The sequence below is a fragment of the Choloepus didactylus genome, chromosome 11, assembly GCF_015220235.1.
Source record: "Choloepus didactylus isolate mChoDid1 chromosome 11, mChoDid1.pri, whole genome shotgun sequence".
Classification (NCBI taxonomy): Eukaryota; Metazoa; Chordata; class Mammalia; order Pilosa; family Megalonychidae; genus Choloepus; species Choloepus didactylus.
In genome coordinates, this window is record NC_051317.1 from 45,110,107 (window position 1) to 45,131,123 (window position 21,017).

The 21,017-nt window shown below is 34.9% G+C and overlaps 1 protein-coding gene across 3 annotated transcripts in view; it reads right to left on the reverse strand.

Annotated features, from left to right (window-relative positions):
- Window positions 1-21,017, reverse strand: part of CDH18 (cadherin 18) — a 510,079-nt gene that overhangs the window by 83,448 nt on the left and 405,614 nt on the right. The window lies entirely within an intron of this gene.

Below are 21,017 nucleotides of genomic sequence, written 5' to 3' on the forward strand. Positions count from 1 at the left end.
AAACTTGGTATCTTATTTTTAAATCTGATGAATTTTTAAGTTTTAATTCAACAATGTTTTCTTTCAAATTTAGAAAAAAGTTTTTGTACAGATCTTGAAGTTTATTTTTGTTAGTTTTGATTGTATATATTTGTCTGTTTGCAGGTGTACCATTTTTCTTTGTTTTGTTTTTTATTTCCTTTATTTATTTAGGATGCACTGACAACTTTTAACAAGTGTATCTTTGGCTTTCTGCTTGTTTATAGCATTTTTGTTTGAGTCTATGTTAATAGTTTCTTGTAATTTTTTTCATGTTTTTCTTATTTTTTTTTAAATTATGCAGCTGGTATCTATTTGTCTTTTATTAAGAATATATTTCAGTGACTATGAATTTGACTTAGCATATAATAGTGAATAAGGTTGCCCTGCTGTTTATCCTCCAAGGAATACATGGTCTAATATAGGACATAAAGTAGTAAACAGACATTTGCATCATTATACAACTTGTGCTGTAAGACTTCCTGGGTGTTATAGAAGTGAATAAGGATACAAAACTCAGTTTCAAAGGTGTGAGCAGCTAGGTAATGTTTCCAAAGGAAGTGTCTTCTTATATAAGAACTGAAAGTTTAGGAAGTATTAACACTTGCACATGTGTGTGTGTGTAGCAGTAAAATATATTTAAAGGAAAGAATAACATGAAGACATAGAGAAAAGAACATGATGTTTCCAAGGAACAAACCATCTTTCAGGATTTCTGAAGTATGTAGGAATGGAAAAGAATGAGGTGAAAATCAAGTAAGACTAAAATCATACAAATAATATATGTTTTCCAGTCTTAATGCATGATTTAAATATATCCATTATTTTAAAAAGCCAGAAAAGTGCTGGTAATGAGAATGTTTTTATTATTAGTGGGAAGATTTTGAGCTCTGGTGTGTTGGTAAATGATCCCTGGAAGATAATTTAAAAAAAAAACAAAACAACAACAACACTGATTTTTAGCATTTGCAAGTTTCCATGGTATAAATACTCCCACTATGGTGAAATTTAAGCTACGATCAACATAATTTCACTGAATGCAGACTGGGAAAGTCATATCCATAATAGGCTTTGTGAGCCAAAATTAGCTGTCTCCAGCACACAACTGAAACTTCTGCAGAGCTGATCTTTCAGATTTAAGTCTAACCATGGACAAAGTTTCCATGGTGAAGTTAGTGCAGTTGATGCAGAGAGAAAATTGTTGTGAGTGTGCTGGTTTGGAGCTGTTATATTCCCCAGAAAAGGCCATGTTCTTTTTTTAAACACAATTTTATTGAGATATGTTCACATACCAGATAATCATCCAAAGTGTACAATCACATATTGTGCATTAATCAACACAACCAATTTTTTCAATTTTCATTACTCCAAAAAAAATGAATAAAAATTTTAAAAGTAACATCTAAAATGTCCTATATCCCTAATCCCCCCTTATTATTTGTTTATTTATTTTCTTATTCATCTGTCCATACACTGGATAAAGGCAGTGTCAGTCACAAGGTTTTTGCATTTACACAGTCACACCTTAAGAGCTATTTATTTATTTGATCATCTTCAAGAAGCAAGGCTACTTGATTACAGTTCAACAATTTCAGCATTTCCTTCTAGCTATTCCAATACACTAAAAACTACAAAGTGATAGCTATATAATGCATAAGAATAACCTCCAGAATGACCTCTCAACTATTTTAATCTCTCAGCCAGTGAAACTCTATTTTGTTTCATTTCTCTTCCCCCTTTCAGTCCAAGAAGATTTTGTCAATCCCACAATGCCTGGGCCAGGCTCATCCCCAGGAGTCATGTCCCAAGTTGCCAGAGACTCCCCTGGGAGTCATGTCCCACATGGGTGGAAGGGCAATAAGTTTACCTGCAGAGTTGGCTTAGAGAGAGAGGCCACATCTGAGCAACAAAAGAGCAACAAAAGTCCCTGTGGGTGACTCTTAGGCATAATTGTAAGTAGGCTTAGCTTCTCCTTTGCAGGAATATGTTTCAGAAGGGCAAGCTCCAACATTGAGGGCTTGGCCTATTAAAGTGGTAGCTCCTAATGCATGTATGAATATCAGGAGTTCCCCAGGTGGGGAAGTTTAACATTTCCACATTTTCCCCAATCCCTCAAGGGGGATTTGCAAATACCTTTTTTTTTTTTCTCTGCCCAAATTACTCTGGGATGAATTGGGGCATCCCATTAACCTGCACAAACCAACAAGATCTCACTCCCTATCCAAGGTTCTATACAGTTATGGTGTTCAAATGAACTGACCATACAAGTTAGATTATATAGTGTTCTCCAGAAAATATCAATTTTGCACCAAATAAAATCTCTTCCTTTGATCTCTCAGAAGTTGAAGTTCTAAAACACTGTCAATATAATCCTTTACCCTTTAGTCTTATTTGACTTAGTCCTAATCAGATCAGCTTAATTCATATCTCTAATTGAAGTCTGATCTCTTTTTTAGCTTTTTTAACATTTGCTGTACAGGGTAATGCTGACTTTCATAGCTGCAGAACCCTAGCTCTGATTCTCAGATGTCACACAGATATGCAAAGTTCCAGAGAATGGCCAGGTTATACACAAAGAGCCAAGATCTCAGAATTTAGAAATAAATGTAAAAACTCAAGAATACATGTGACTGCTCTAAGAGCTTACAATCTAGGAACCTTTACAATAAGCCTTCCCCTGATACCCTATGCTCTCAAATTCAATTTTCAGAGTTCCCATGTTATATTTATATTATAAATATAACAATATAAAATATAAAGTTTATAAATATATATTTATATTAGTGAGGCATTATATTAGTCTTTTTGTTTCTGGTCTATCTCACTCAATATACTGTCCTCAAGGTTCATTCATTTAGTTTTATGCATCACAATTTCATTCATTCTTGCAGCCACTCAATATTCCATTGTATGTGTCCACAGTTTGCCCTTCCCTTCATCAGTCAATGTACTCTTAGGCTACCTCCATCCATTGCAAATCATGAATACTGCCACCATAAACACCAGTGTGCAAATGTCCATTCTAGTCCCTGCTTTTAGTTCTTCCAAGCATATACCAAACAATGGGGTTGCAGGATCATATGGCAACCCTATACTCAGCCTCCTGTGAAATCACCACACTGCACCCCAGATGGGCTGCACCATTGTACTACCCCCCAAGAGTGAATAGGTACATCTCTCTCTCCACATTTTCTCCAGCACTGGTATCTTTCTGTTTATTTTTTTCAATAGTTTTATTCACATACCATACAATCCACCCTAAGTAAACAATCAATGGTTCCTGGTATAATCACATAGTTATGCATTCACTACCACAATCTATATGAGAACATTTCCACTTCTTCCACAAAGATAGAAGAGGGAAAAAAATGAGGAACAAAAAATTGAAAAAATAAAATAGAATAAAAAGTTGGAACAACAACATCAAGACATCAAGTATCCCCCACCCCTCCCTTATATCCCCCTCTTATTGACATTTAGCTCTTGTATATTGCCCTTCTTACATTTCCTGGAAGTATACTGCAATGTTATTGTTAACTATAGACTCTAATTTGCATTAATTATATTTTTCCCGATACCATCCCATTTTTAACACATTTATTGTTGACATCCATTTGTTCTCCTTCATGCAAAACCATTTTTATATTTGTACATTTAATCACCATCATTGCCCACTCTAGGTTTCACTATGTTATACAGTCCCAGACCTTATCTTTTATTTTTCCTTCTGGGGTCTTACATGCCCCAAGACTTTCTCTTCTATTCTTACTCACACTCAGCTTTGCTCAGTGTTCTTACAATATTGTGCTACTGGCTACCTTTTTGTCTTTTGGATTTTATATGTCCCATCTTATTTTATTTTTTTTTTCTTTCTCTCTCCTTACCCTTACTGATAGTCTTCATTTCTATGCTCTTCACTAAACTCTCTCTCCTGTCTTTTCTTGTCTGTAGTGCTCCCTTTAGTATTTCATGTAGAGCAGGTCTCTTGTTCACAAACTCTTTCAGTGTCTGCCTGAAAATATTTTAAATTCTCCCTCATTTTTGAAGGACAGTTTTGTCAGATACAGAATTCTTGGTTGCCAGTTTTTCTCTTTCAGTATCTTAAATATATCATACCACTGCCCTCTTGCCTCCATGGTTTCTACTGAGAAATCTACATATAGTCTTATCAAGCTTCCCTTGTGTGTGATGGATCACTTTTCTTTCTTTCAGAATTCTCTGATTTTCTTTGACATTGGACAATCTGATTAGTAAGTGTCTTGGAGTAGGTCTACTCGGATCTATTCTGTTTGAGGTACACTGTACTACTTGGATCTGTAATTTTATATCTTTCATAAGAGATGAGAAATTTTCAGTCACTATTTCCTCCATTATTCCTTCTGCCCTTTACCCTTCTCTTCTCCTTCTGGTACACTCATGGCATGTATATTCATGTGCTTCATGTTGTCATCAATTCTCTGTGACCCTGCTTATATTTTTCCTATCTGTTCTTTTGTGTGTAAGGTTTCAGATGTCTGTCCTATAGTTCACTAACCATTTCTTCTGCCTCTCGAAATCTGCTGTTGTAAATCTCTGCTGTGTTTTCCATCTTTTCTATTGTGCTTTTCATTCCCATAAGTTCTGCCAATTGTTTTTTCAAACATTTGACTTCTACCTTATATTCACCCAATATAATATGTTTTCTTTATATCCTTCATCACTTTTGACATATCTTCCCTCAACACACTGATTTGATTTTTGAATTGATTTAACACATATGAGTGAAGATCTTTAATTAGTTGTTTCAACTCCTGTATCTTATTTGAAGTGTTAATTTGTTCCTTTGACTGGGGCCTAGCTTCGTTTTTCCTAGTGTGACTTGTAATTTTTTGTTGGTGTCTAGGCATCTGGTTTCCTTGATTAGTTTATTTTAGAGGTCATTTCGCTCTTTTACCTAGTGTTTTCTTGTTGTTTGGCTCTGGTCTCTATCTGTTCTTTGGTGTTCAGTTCAATTTATTCTAGATCTGTAGCATATTTTCTGTTTAACTGATTAGAATTTTTCACGGTTTTCTTGTTGGTAGCTTTTGTTCTCTATCTGTTCTTTGGGGTTCAGTTCAATTATTCTAGACCTCTAGCATAGCTTCTGTTTAACTGATTAGAATTTCTCAGCTCTTGTCATTCTGGTTCTTGTCCTGCCTATATAGAACCATTATTTTTTGAGGAGGGTCTACCCAGATATGATGGACCCCAAACAGATTTTCCCAGATCACACAGGCCCAGGTCTTAGGAGGAGGGTGTAATCAATATTAAGTTTCCCTGAGGATAAGATCCAGGAAGTTAGACTTCCCTGTGATGTCTCTAGACTCTGTGCTTTCACTATACTGCCCAGCAGCTGGCATTGTCAGCCCGCTGCTCCCCACAGGCATAAAGAGGTGTGGTGCCTTTAATTCTCAGCAGACCCTGTCCCTGCACACAGAGTATTGTTAAGGCAAACTTAAGCTGTTTTTGTTTTCATTTTTTTTCCAGCCCCTGGGGGCTGAATTTTCTGAAGAAGGGCTGCCACTTGAGCTGGGCTCCGCACCCGTTTTTCTTGGGGAAGGTACACCTTTTGGCAATTATCTCTTTCAACTGACTCCCTACTTTGTCTTGTTTACAATTGAATATGCTTAAGACTTTCTCTAATGAGCTACTGAGAATATTTTAAGAAAAGAGAGAGAAAAATAAAGAAAGAAAGAAATTCCCTTTGAAGAGCCAGTCCCTAGCCCTCCAGTTTCACTAGTCAAGAACCAGAGTTGATACCCAGCTCTATGTGCCCCTTTTCTTGGCTCACAGTACTTTTCCATTATTCTGAATTCTGCCAAATCCAAAAGCCTCTGTTTTTTGTTCATTTTTTTTTCATCAGTCCCACCTCCTCTCTGTTGAGAGATACCTCAGCATTCTTTCCTGCTTGTTCTGGTTTATCTGTGTTTGTAGCTTATATTTATCTGTGTTCATAACTTGTATTCAATAGTTCAAATTTGTTATTTAAAACCACAATTGGAGCTTGGTTGAGCTACTTTCCCTTGCTCCTAGTAGAGACTGCTTCTTTTTCCACAGGGAGTGTTCCAACTCAGCCTTCCATGCCAGTGGGGGAGGGGCACCAGCCTTTGCCATTTGGGGAGTTCTATTTACTGTTCTATGCTGTGGTTTAGCCTTTTCACCCATTCCAGATTAGTGTACAGTGTATATCCGGTCATGGATATCCCCCAAACAGTTGTTCCAGATTATTTACTAGTTGTTCTTGGCTGTTTACTAGCTGCTCTAGAGGACTAACTAAATTCCACACTTCCCCTATGCCACCATATTGCCCAACCTCACCCAAGGCCATGGTCTTTTAATCCATTCCTGTGGGTGCAGACCTATTGTGGTTGGAAACTTTTGATTAGGTTGTTTCAATTGAGATGTGAGCCAACTCATTCAAGGTGGGCCTTAATCCTTTACTGGAGTCATTTATGGAGTATAAAAGGCAGAGACATTTGGAAAGAAGAGAGAGAGAGGGAGATGCTCTATAGATGCTAACAGAGAACTTACAGACACTCAGACAGAAAGCCACCAGAATCAGAAGCTGAAAGCAATGAAACCCAGGACTGAGAGACCAGCAGACACCCGCCATGTGCCTTGCTATCTGAGAGAGGAACCATGGATGCTAGTAACCTTTCTTCAGAGAAGTAATCCCTGTTGTTCATGCTTTAATTCTAACATTTTCATGGCCTTAGAATTGTAACTTGTATTTTAATAAATCCCCATTATTAAAAGTCAACCCATTTCTGGTATACTGCATCTGGTAGCTTTAGCAAATTGAAACAGTGAATATGGTGTATGATCAGTGATGCTGGTTGTCCTGATAAATATCTGTGAATAGAGATATTTCATCCCTTGTTTTTACCTCTGCTTTCACATGATCCTGCTTCAATATTGCAGTCTTCTTTCTTGGCTTGATCCCAGAGGGTCATTCCCTATGTGGGAGCTCAGATTTTTCCTTCATCCTTTAAGGCCAGGAGGAAGCAAACTAGAAAGAAAGTGAGCCTTAATTGGATTTTATAAATTGAATGATCCATCCTATTGATGATTGTTTCTCTTATCCCCTCTGAAATGCCTTGGATATAGGTATTCCCAAATATTGGCGATTGCACTGAGATTGAAGTGAACATCATTTCTTTTCCAAATAACCTAGAAAAGTTGTCAGAATACCAGGACACAGATGATGCTGGGCTACTACAATAGTTGACCAGTTTTTATAAGAGAAAGAGAATCTTAGAAACTAGTATTTTCAGAAGTTGACCACATGCAATATATTTTTGTTTTTTATGGATCATATATCATGTATTTTAGATTTATATATATTTTAAAAAGTGTTAGTTGATACGGTAGTTTATGGGAAGCCATTTCTTTCTGAGAGAATTTATTCCAGAAATAAGTATCCAAATAACTTCCATGCATCCAGTCTCAGGAGTTATACAACTCCTGATTGGACCCAAATATTGCACTTTTTCTTTCCTATGCTCCTCTCTCCTCAATATTAGTAAATGAGAATCCTTCTTTGCTTTACCAACAAATCCAATACCACTTTCAATAACGTCTCCAAATATAGTACACACTCGGTGCCTAACAGAAATTTTGTGAAAGGATACAGTCCATCCTGCCTTAACAGAGCATGGATTGCCAGAATCCAGGGCAGGCTGCTCATGGGAAGCAGCAGCCATGGCAATTTTACCAGTAGTGTAAGTTCAATGGCTGCATATGGTAGACTTTATAAGGACTAAATTTCTTCTCATTGAGCAGTGTGTTTGGGACCTAAAATCTAAGAATCACTTTGTTTACTTTCCCAGGAATGATTAGCATTCCTTTATTGCAATAACACTTTAGTGCAAAACGTCTATCTCCATTTACTTGTTGTTGGAGGCTTTACATCTTTCTGACTCTCAGTGAAATTTTCAGAAGTAATTTTGGCCACCTCTACTCCTACCAGATATTATTATCAAGCTGTGTATCCAATATGACAGGCACCTCTTTTTTGTGTGTTTGTTTTGTTTTCTGGCAGATTACTTGGCACACTGTGCCATTTGTCTTAACACTAACCTACCTACTGCTAAGGTGCCGGCTGTTTGTGTGGACTCATGGTTTCCTGTTTACTATCATCTTATGCATATTTAACTACCCCAAGGCAGGGCTGATAATTTTGAGGGACTTGATTGCCAGGGCTGGCAGATGGATGGAAAGGAACCCATCTGGAGCCACTAAAGAATGAATAGATCATTTCAGGTTGGGACATGAATTCAGAAACAGATGAATAAATGCAAATGGAAATATTTTAGCAACCTCATTTATGAAGAGAATCTGGTTGTGAATTGCAAGTATAGCAAAACTGTGAGGAAATTATACCCACATATTTTATTCTTAGAGACTGCAATATTATGTATACAATATATTAATTCTTCATTTTGTATTCCAACTACAGTCATATACAGAGCTAGGATTAGGAGTATAATTATCATTTTTCTTATTACTGTAGCCCTCGCAAAGATGTGCAAATGCTCAACATCTGCACATTTTAAAGAAATCCTCCAGAATTTCACAGTAATGTTTTACTTATGAGAACTGTTTAGAACTCTTCCTCAGGGTTTCACTTCTCAGATTTGTTTTACGTAACAATCGTCTATCAAAAATATACCAGCAACCATGAAATCTATTCATCTAATCCCCACTTTTGATAAGAAGATAGTAGAGGACAAAAAGAAATATAAAAAGAAAGAAATGAAAATTAACAAGGTTATTTAGGTACCACAGGCAAAACATGAAATGGCCTCTTGAGAGCTTATAAAATACAAAATATATATTTTTCCTTTCTCAAAACAAGATACAACATGAGGAAAAACTCCATAAATATTAAAGATAGGATGAACTTAATGGGTGTAGTTGTAGAGCTAGAGACAGTTCATGGGGCATGAGCAAGAGACATTATGATATCACCTCCTGTTCAGTTTTCTAACACTGCTGTTCTGCGAAACACCAGAAATGGATTGGTTTTTATAAAGGGGGGCTATTTAGTTGCAAAGTTACAGTCTAAAGGCCATAAAGTGTCCAAGGTAAGGAGGCATCAGCAATTGGGTACCTTCACAGAAGAATGGCCATTGGTGTCCAGAAAACCTCTATTAGCTTGGAAGGCACATGGCTGGTGTCCACTTGCTCCCAGGTGGCGTTTCAAAATGGCATTCTCCAAAATGTTGCTCTTGGGGTGTTTTGTCCTCTCTTAGCTGCAGCTCCTCTTCCAAATGTTACTCTCAATTGCTCTGATGCCCTTCTGTTTGTGAATTCCTTTAAAGGACTTCAGTGATCCAATTAGCACCCACCCTGAATGGGTGGGTGTGCTAGTTTGTATATTTATGTCCCTTAGTAAAAGCCATATTCTTTAATGCATTCTTGTGGGGGCAGACATTATAGTGTGGAATGGGTTGGAACCTATTGGTTCAGTGTCCATGGAGATCTGACCTACCCAACTGTAGGTGATAACTCTGATTGGATAATTTCCATGGAGGTGTGGCCCTGTCCATTCAGCATGGGCCTTGTTTAGTTTACTGGAGCACTATATAAGCTCAGACAGAAGGAGCTCATAGTGAGCTGGAGCTGAGACAGACATTTTGAAGATGGCCATTGGAAACTGATGCAGACATTTTGGAAGATTCCATTTTGAAACACAACCTGGGAGCAGACACCAGCCATGTGCCTTCCCAGCTAACAGAGGTTTTCCGGATGCCAGTGCCTTTGTCCAGTGAAGGTACCTTTGTTGGTGGACACTTTATGGCCTTAAGACTATAACTGTGTAACCAAATAAACCCCCTTTTAAAAAAGCCAATCTATTTCTGGTGTTTTGCATTCCAGCAGCATTAGCAAACTAGGACAGTGGGGTAAAACCTCCATGGAAATTATCTAATCAAATGTTTCACTCACAGTTGATTGAGTCACATCTCCATTGTGACTATCATCATCAAAATTTTTCAACACCCCAAACAAAATTTCTTTACCAGTTTAGTTTTAACTCCCCATTCTCACCCCCCCACCCCATGCTGGCCCCTGGTACACTGTATTCTAGTTTCTGACTCTATGAATTTGCTTCTTCTAATTATTTGATGTCTATGAGATCATACACTATTTATCCCTTTATGACTGGCTTATTTCACGCAATATGATATTTTCAAAGCTCATACAGGTTGCCACATTTTTTCAGAACTTCATTCTTTTTAAGCTGAATAATATTGTAATGTATATATATGCCTCTTTTTTTTCACACATTTATCTGTTGATGGATATTAGTTTTCCTTCCATCTTTTGGCAATAATGCTGCTCTTGGAATGCAAATATCTGTCCAAATCCCTGCTTTCACTTCTTTTGAGTATATACCTGGAAGTGGGATTTCCGAGTCATGTAATTCTGAACTGTTTTCCACAGTGGCTGCACCATTTTACTTTCCCAAGAACAAAGAACAAGTGTTCCTCATTCCCTACAACACTCTTCAACACTTGTTATTTCCCTTTTTTTTTTTTTTTAAACAGTAGCCATTATAGTGGGGTGTGAAACGGCATATCATCGTGGTTTTGATTTACATTTCCACGATGGGTAATGATGTTGAGCATATTCTCAGGTGCTTTTTGACCATCTGAATGTCTTCTTTGGAGAAATGACTATATTCAAGTCTTTTGTCCATTTATTAATTGGTTTGCTTGTCTTTTTGTTGCTGAGTTGTAGGATTTCTTTATATGTTCAGGATATTAAACCTTTACTGGATGTGTTTTTCAAATATTTTTCCCATTGTTGAGTTGTCTTTCATGATGAAGATCTTTGATGCACAAAAGTTTTTAATTTTGATATATAAATTTTTAATTTATATATATTTAATTCATAGATACATATATTTTTTCCTGGTCATGCTTTGGATGTAAAGTTTAAGAAACCTCTGCCTAACACAAATTACTTAAGATGCTTCCCTATGCTTTCTTCTAGTAATTTTATAGTTTTGATTCCTATGTTTAGTTCTTTGATCCATTGTGAATTAATTTTTGTATATGGTATGAAGCAGGACCCACCTTCTTTTTTTTTTTTTTGCATATGAGTATCCAGTTTTCCCAGCATCACTTGTTGAAGAGACTATTTCATCCCTACTGAGTGGATTTGGCACCCTTGTGAAAGATCAGTTGGCCATAGATGCATGCAAGGGTTTTTTTTAGATTTTCAACTCTATTCCATTTGTCTATATGTCTATCATTGTGCCAGTTCCATGTTCTTTTTATTATTGTAGCTTTATATCAAGTTTTAAAATTGGGAAATCTGTGTCTTCCAACTTTGTAGTCCTTTGTCAAGATGGTTTTAGCTATTCAGGGCCCTTACATTTCCATTTAAACTTGATAATTGGCTTTTCCATTACTGGAAAGAAGACTGTTGGAAATTCCATTGGTAACGCATTGAATTTGTAAATCACTTTGGGAAGAATTGACATGTTAACAATATTTAGACTTCCAATTCATGAACACAGAATGCTCTTCCATTTATTTAGTATTTTTTTATGTCTTTTAGCAATGTATTTTTTTTAATTCTGTGTTAAGTACTTTATACTTTTGTTAAATTTATTCTTATATATTTGATTACTTCAGTTGCCATTGTGAATGGAATATTTTTCTCAATTTCCTCTTCAGATTATATACTAGTGTATAGAAACAGTACCAATTTTTGCATGTTGATCTTTTACCCCACCATTTTGCTGAGTTTTTTAGTTAGCTCTAATAGCTTTGTGGTACACTTTTCAGGATTTTCTATATAGAGAGCCATATCTGCAAGAAGGAAAAGTTTTACTTCTACCTTTCCAATTTGGATACATTTTATTTCTTTTTCTTGCCTAACTACTCTGGCTAGGACTCACATTACAATGTTGAATAACAGTGGTGACAGTGGGAATCCTTGTCTTGTTTCTTATCCTAGGAGGAAAGTTTTCAGTCTTTCACCATTGAGTATGATATTAGCAGTGGGTTTTTTGTATATGCCTTCTATCATTTTGAGGAAGTTTCATTCTATTCCTAGTTTCTAAGTAATTTTTATCAAGAAGGGGTTCTGGATTTTGTCAAATACCTTTTCTGCATCAACTCTGATGAAATGGAGGAGAAGATCATGTGTTTTTTTCTATTCTATTAATGTAGTGTATTACATTAGTAATAAGTTTCATTTGATCAGAGTGTTTAATTCTTTTAATATGCTGTTAGAATCAATTTGCTATTCTTTTGGTGAGGAATTTTCCATCTATATTCATATTCTGCAATTTTATTTTCTTGAAGTACCTTTATCTTCTGGCTTTGGTATTAAGGTGATTTTATTCTCACAGAACGAGTTGGGAAGTGTTCTTTCTTTTTTTTTTTTGTTTTGTTTTGTTTTGGTTTGGTTTTGGTTTGTTTGTTTTTGGTTTTCTTTTCTTTTCTTTTCTTTTTTTGGAAGAATTTGAGCAGGATTGGTGTTAATTATTCATGGAACATTTAGTAAAAACCACTAGTGAAGACATCTTGTCCTGGGCTTTTCTTCATTGGAAGGTTTTGGAATACTGATACAGTCTCCTTACTTGCTATTGGTTTGCTGAGATCTTCTATATCTTCTTGAGTCATGGAAAGTAGTTCATGTGTTTCTAGGAATTTGTGCATTTCATCAATGCTACCTAATTTGTTGGCATTCAATTATTCATAGTACACTCTTATCCCTTTTGTTTTTGTGGAATCAATAATAATGTCCCACTTTCATTTTGGATTTTATTTTATTGTGTCTTCTCTCTTTTTTTCTTTGTCAAAAGTTTGTTGATTTTATTGATCTTTTTCAAAGAAACAACTTTTAGTTCCATTGATTAATAATATTGTGTTTTATTCTGTATTTCATTTATCTCCACCCTGTTTTATTTCCTTCCTCTGCTTGCTTTGGGTTTACTTGCTCTTCTTTTTCTGAATCCTCCAGTTGTGAAGTTATGTTTCTGATTTGTCTTTTTTGTTTTAATATAATCTACAAATTTCCCTCTCAGTGCTGCCTTTGCTGTATCCCTAAAATTTTTGTGTATTCTTTGCATTTTCATTTGCCTCAAGATATTTCCTAACTTTACTTGTGATTTCTTCTTCCACATATTGGTTGATCAAGAATATATTATTTAATTTCCAAAAATTTGTGAATTTTCCAGTTCTCTATTACTGATTTCTAGCTTCACTCCATTGTGGTCAGAGAGGACACATGGTATGATTTCTATAGTTTTGAATTCATTGAGACTTTTTTTACCAAACTTATTATATATTCATGTGCATTAGATGAAGTGTTCTATATATGTATATTAGATATTGTTTGTTTATAGTATCATTCAAATCTTCCATTTCCTTATTGATCTTCTCTCTAGATATTCTATCAATTATTGAAAGTAGTATATTGATGTATCCTCCTATTAATATCTTCTAATTGAATTAACCCCTTTATAGTAAAAAGTGACCTTCTTTGTTCCTCATACAGTTACTTATTTAAAGTATATGTTATCTGATATTAGTATAGCTACCCTAGCTCCCTTTTGATTCCTATTTGGATAGTGTATTTTTCCATCCTTTTACTTTCATTCTAATTGTGTCTTTGAATTTAAGGTGTGTCTCTTGTTAAAAGCATATAATTGGGTCATGCTTTATTATCATTTTGTTAATTTCTGCTTTTTGACTGGAGAGTTTAATCCAGTACATTTAAAGTAACTGCTGAAAATGCAAGACTTTCCTCTGCCATTTTGCTACTTGGTGTTTGTGAGACATACTTTTTTATCACTCAATTCTTCTTCTTAATTCCCACTTTCATATTTGTTTGCTTTTTGTAGTGTAACATTTTGAGATCCTTCTAATTTATTTCTTTATATATATATACATATATATTCATACTTTTTGTATCTAATTTCTTTATATATATATACACACTTGTTAAAATTATATCTTTATACATTGTATGTCTAAAATCATAGATTTATCATTACATTTTATGAATTTGCATTTTAGAACTAGTAGGAAGTAGAAAGTGGAGTTAAATACCAAAAAAATACAATAAAATATTACTGGTATTTATAGTTACCTAAATGGATATCTTTACTGGAGGTCTTTATTTCTTTCTGCCACTTTGAACTGTTGTCCAGTGTGGTGGTTTGAAGCTGTGTGTACCCAGAAAACCATGTTCTTAAATCTAATCCATTCATGTGGATGTGAACCCATTGTAAGAAGGAACTTTTGATGAAGTTACTTCAGTTAAGGTGTGTTTCAGTTTGCTAAAGCTGCTGGAATGTAGTATGCCAGAAATGTTTTGACTTTTACAATGAGGTTTATTAAGTTACAATTTACAATTCTGAGGCCATGAAAATATCCAAATGAAGGCATCAACAAGGTGATACCTGGACTCTGAAGAAAGGTTGCCAGCATCTGGGGCATCTTTGTCACATGAGAAGGCACATGGCTGGTGTCTGCTGGTCCTTTGCTCCCAGGTTTCATTGTCTTCAGCTCTGGTTCCATTGGCTTCCTCTGTGGATCCCCTCTTACCTCTTCCAGGGATTTTCTCCCTAATCTCTCTCAGCTTTGTCTGTTCTTTATCCTCTCATAAAGGACTCCTGTAAAAGGACTAAGACCCACCTTGAATGGGCTGGGTCACATCTCAATTGAAATAACCTAATCAAAAGGTCCCACTCACAATAGGTCTGCACCCACAGGGATGGATTAAAAGAACATGCATTTTCTGGGGATAACAGCTTCAAACCAGCACAAGGTGTGACCCACTTCAATCAGGATGGGTCTTAATCCTATTACTGGAATCCTTTATAAGTGGAATGACATTCAGAGAGAGGGAAAGCCTCAGAGGGAGCAGCAAGAAGCTGAAAATCAAGGGAACCTGAAAGAGAAAGAAGAGACTAAGAGATGCTGCCATGTGCCTTGCCATGTGACAGGCTAAGGACCAAAGATCACTGGCAATCAGCTCAGGAATATCAGTGTTCAGCAAGAAAGCATCCTTATGATGCTGCCTTAATTTGGACTTTCTCCAAGACTCAAAACCATGAGTGAAAAAAATTTTCACTGTTTAACCCAACCCATTTAATGGTATTTGCCTGAGCAGTCAAGGCAACTAAATCTCACCAGATATAGAATTCTTATTGGCAAGCATTTGCTTTCACATTTTAAATATTCTTTCTCACTACTTTCTTGCCTCGATGTTTCCAATGAGAATTCAACATTTAATCTTATTGGGAATCCCTTGTACATCATGTTACTTTTCTCTTGCAGGTTTCAGAACCATCTTCTTTTCTTTGACATTTGACAGTGTGATTACTATGTATGTAGTCATGGTTCTCTTTGAGTTTATTTTGCGTGGAGTTTGTTGGCTTCTTGAATGTGCATATTCATGTATTTCCTTAAACTGGGGAAGTTTACTGTGATTATTTCTTTGATGTTCCTTCTGCCCCTTTCTCTCTTTCTTCTCCTTCTGGGGCTCACATAATATAAATATTGGTATGCTTGATGGTATCCCATGGGTCACTTAGGTTCTGCTTATTTCTATAAATTGATTTTTTTTCCTTCTGTTCCTCAGCTTGAATCATCTCAATTCTGTTGTCTCCAACATCACTGATTCTTTCTTTGACAGCTCCAATCTGCTATTGAAAACCTCTAGGGAATTTTTCCTATCAGTTTTTGCAATCTTCAACTCCTTTATTTGTTTGGTTTCTTTTTTAAATTTCTATCTCTATATTGAGATTGTCATTTTGTTAATTCACTATTCTCCTGATATCATTTAGTTTGTCTCAGAGCTTTTATTTCTCCCTTGATCATATTGATAACCATATTTATAAAGTTGTGTGGTATATCCAAAGTCTGGTCTTCTTTGTTGATGTTTTCTGGGATTTTATTTTATTCCTTTGTATGGACCATCATTTCCTGTTTCTTTGTCTTATAATCTTTTGATGCACATTGTAAATTTTAATATTTAAAAGCGTTGACTTTGAGATTTATTCCATGAGCTGTCTGTTCCTTATTTTTAAATCCAGTTATCAATATGACAGAGATTTCCTTAGTGCCAGGAGCTAACAAAAGCACGCAAACAAATGTAAAAACAAAACACACACTTTCACAGCCATTGCAAATTGGCTTTGGTTGGCTGATGCTCTCTCTCAGAGTTTATTCCTCCTCTCACGAAAATCAGCCTGCAATGAATATGAAGTGCAGGGTCCCCTCCATGTTTTCTGAATCTGTGTTTTGTCTTAGACTTGTGCTTGCTCATAGCCTTAGGAATTCCCCCATTTACAGGAATTTGAGTGCCTCCTCTACCCCTTATGAAATAGACTATCCCCCTTTTATTTGTTCTATTATATGATTTAATGTCCCAGGATGCTTTGAACTTAATTGCTTCTTACACTGCTTTAGCTATCCACAGGCTGCCTCTGGCTGCTGTACAAGTTCTGGGAGGGTGAGCCAGAGAAGAATGTCCTGGTTGTCACTCAGGTTGCCACCTGATCCACTGGCACTGATATACAGGCACCATAGTATGCACATACGTGTTACTCTGCTCCCTCTGGAACAGGATCAGAGACCCACAATGGGAGTGTAGGCTGGCCTCACCAGTAAATGTGCCACAAGCTCTCCTACAAATTTTAAACCTGTGCTTTCTTGATCTAGTCCTTACCTAGTTACTGAAACACTTTAACTGTTTTCCAGAGTTTTAAGGAAGATACTTCTGTCAATTTTGGTAGTTCTTTAGGAGTCTGTGGAGGAATGGCACCCTGGAGCATCCTACATTGCCATCTTTAATTATCTGCTTTTAAGGTTTTATAGAATTCCCTACTGAATCATGGGATCTGATTAGCATAGGGAGTTAGTTTAGTTCCTTCACAATATCCTTACTTTTTTATATGGATATATGTTTATATGTATTTTCAAATTCTTTAAAGTTAGTTTTGGAATTTTTCCTTAAAATTACCAATTACAAGAAATTTATTTGTGTAGAATTAAGAAAGTGTTGTGTTATATTCCTTTAAATTTTTCTTGGTTATTTATTTTCTGTGTTTTTCACATTTCAGAACACAATTAGATAAGGATTATTATTGCATTGCTTTCTTTCCAAAGAAAAAGGTTTCTAAATTTCATACAATATAGTTTTGCTTTCTAATATTTAACATCTCCTTTTGTTTTTATTAGTATTTTTCCACCTTTATTTTACTTTGTTCTTCTTCCTAAATTTTAAGTCATATATTCCATTCATTAAGTTTTATTCTTTATTTTCCCTCCTTGATATATTTAGGAGTATGAATTTGCTCACAAGAATACTTTATCCACATCCCTTAACTTTATGTGTATTATTTGTCATTATCATTTTCCTAGAACTTCTGCAATTTCATTGTGTATTTTTTCAATGGTTTGAAAATTATTGAATACGAAGTTTGTTGCTATTGTTGTAAGATTTTCAAGATGTAGAATTTTTTTTGCTGATTTTTAAATTAATTTTATTTGTATTGCATTATGGTATGAACAAGAGTCTTAACTAATTTGGTTTATTGGTATTTATTGGAATATTATTTGAAGGCTAATACAGATCAATTTCACTAAATTTCTTATAGACATTTGAACTAAAAGAAGTATTTAGAATACAGAGTTTGATACATATCAACCTCCCTTTTTATCCATGTTCTTTAAGTACTTTATCTGTTTTGGACTGAAATAGGTAAAATATCATCTTCTTTCACCAGTCTATTCCCATACAGGACTCCTTCTAGGTACTGTAATTTCTTCCTTGAAAATGTTGCTTCTGTGTAATATGCTGCATAGATATTTACAAATATTGCTAACAAGGTGAATTGTTCCCTTTAGAATTGTAAAGTCCTGTTCGCTTATTTGATTTTTTGTCTGGATTTCATCATATTGGGAATTAAAATAACATCTCTTACTTTCTGTTTTATCTTCCTATCTTTTAATTTTCCTCTTAATTTCTTTGTTTTAGAAGTGTTTCTGATTTTTTTTGTCTGATGTCCTGATATTTCTGTAATTTAGAAATGTTTACAAATTTTTGTTCTAATGCCTGCTTTTATGATTGCACATTTAGGTGACATACTTAGTTGGCACTTCATTTAATAATAGTTATTAGTGCCCTAGGCAAAATAGTTATTAAATGAGTGTTTCTTCCCTTTCATATTAATATCACTACATTTTTTTATTTTTACCTTTGTACTAAGTACACTACTACATTTAATATTTGATTATTGATGTTCACTGCTGTTCTTTAATTCCCAGTTATTACTGATGAAACAATCAATTGGTTTATTTCACTTCTCATCTTGTTTCCTTTTTATTATAGGAAGTATCATTTTTACACTTTCAGGCACATTCTAATCCACTTTCTTGGCCCTGATGTTAATTGACGTCAGTTCCCTTCTCTGTCCTTTACTTTTACTACCCACAACAAATCCAAGTAGGATGCCATATTCCTAAGACAAAATTTCCTCATTTTTGAATGAAGGACAACATGACTGGATATAAAATCTTTGGCCCACAGTTTCTTTTCTTGAGTTTCTGGCAGATATTGCTCCACATACTCCAAGCAGTTTTATAAGCAATCTCCCATTCCAAGGTTTACCTGATCTTCTGCATCTTTGAAAAACTAGCCCTCATTTATCTGAGCTCGTAACAAATTGAGTAAACTATACTATTAGCATTTGACATCTTGCATTGTAGTAATGTTTCCTGTTTCTCCTGCTTCCTAAGGAAAAGAATATTATCAGATTGATTTTCATAGTTGCAGTATTGGGCATAATTCCTAGTACATGGAAGGTGATCACAAACTCTTCCTCAGTCTTAATTATAGCTGTGTTTAGGCTACAGAAAAGTGCTTTTTATGCTTTATTTTTAAAGAAAGAAAACTTCCATATCACTTTAAATAAAAGAGCCAATACCTATGTGTGCCCTAAATATTTTACGTGTATTGGCTGATTTAATCATCACATTGCCTCTGTGAGATATTGTTGTTTCCAATTTACAAACGAGGAAATTGAGGCAAAGAAAGGCTAAGACACTTGCTCAGGGGCAACAGCCATTAAGGAGAATACTTGGGGATTGAACTCAGGCCATGACCTCCATGATTGTGCCCTTTAGCACTATGCTGTACTGCCTGAAATCTGTTAGCAAATCAATCATATAATATAATAATCCAATTTGATGACTGAAAAACGTAAAGACTTGCAGTGGAATATAGTGTCCTGACTTCTAAAAAGATAGCTCCATGCCAAATCTTTCCAAATTTTCACCATCAGTTTGAAAATGAATTCATTATTTCTTTAATGTTGGCTTTCAGAACTCTGAGTAATTTTATTTTTTTTTTTACTTCCTAGACTAAGAAAACTAAGAAACTGAAAAGCTTTTAAAGAAAAAGCCTTTATCTCCTCATACCCTGCTAGAAGTGCTAATTTCCCAGGCAATGAGGTGTCTCTTGCTTTTCTTTAGCCACTGCTCAATAGCCTAGAGAAGCTTACTGCCAATGAGTTGACTCTGATTTTCATCTTAAATTGTAATTTCTTAATTTCATCCTATTACTGCTAGTAATTACTTTTACATACCATTGCTCTTTCCTTTATATTTTATAACTTATAAAATGATGCTTTCTCTCTTTAATATTAACACATTTCATATTAGTGTAGATAGTTATCTTTCCCATCAATCATTTTCCAGCTAGCTCTACATATTTAGGACTGTTTAATTGTTGTTCATCAATCATTTCTACTATTCCCTAAATCACACTCATATATTCTTCCTGTGGAACTATATAACAATCACGGTTAGAAGGGTATTGAAAACAGCATTTAGACAAAGTCTGTTCTTCCTGGAGTTCAAAGAGGTCCTAAATATCTGTTTTCCCAAATAAAAGAAGCACCTCCTCATGGATCTTACCTTTTTCTATTTCGATGCTGCACCATCCTCCAGGTTTTCAATAAAACGAATGGGGGGATAATGATAGGGTTGATACCAGTATTTTCACCCATGAAAATGTCACTTTGAATATGCAAAAACAGGCAAAACTCTTGGAATAGTGACTGTAACATTATTCTTTCTTTTAAAAATTTGCAGCTTATATGGTGTTATTCTGCCAAAATGCAAAGAAAATGGCATACATTTAAATAAGATTTCTCTTGCTAGGCTTTTTTATTATGCCATGGTTTGTGGTCTTTATCTGAGCCATTGTCTAGATGGTGGACTTTATGTATAGAGTATGATATATGTATAAACTTTCTTGTTTTATTATTTCTCCATGAAGAAAAGAGTGATGCTCATTCAGTGTGTGTTTCCAAGGGTACCAATACAAATAAATATTACATGTTTGCTTGTTGTCATTTAAACACTAGGAAAATAAATTCAAATATCTTAAATTTCAAATTATTAATATATAATATATATTAATATATAAGATATAAGATATATAATATGTATCAAAATTATCAATATATTATGTACATTATTTTGTATACATATAATTTAAATAATTGCATGCATACATGCACAAAAACTTAAAAACTTAACAACAGACCATGATGTGGATAGCTTAATTTCAATCATTAGTTTTCAACTAGGACTCTAAATTATTTTGTGTGAATATATCTCTTCAAAATAGTCAATTAACATTCATGGTAGCTTCAAATGATCTATCACTCTATAGGCTCATGGCCATGCCTATAGATGAACAATAAGAACAAAAGTTGCCCAATAACCCTGCTCTGTCAAAAGTTATTAGAAACAGAGTGATAGATTTCACTGAATTAATACTTGGGCTCTTCTATCTTTAGCCTCTATCTAAGCAGGAAAATTTATTTCCAAATACTAGAACCTCATAAGACTGAAAACATAATCTTTACTAAAGTTTCTGAGACAAAAAAAAATCCTAATGAATGCTCATTTTTTTTTGTAAATAGCTTACTAGAATTAGAA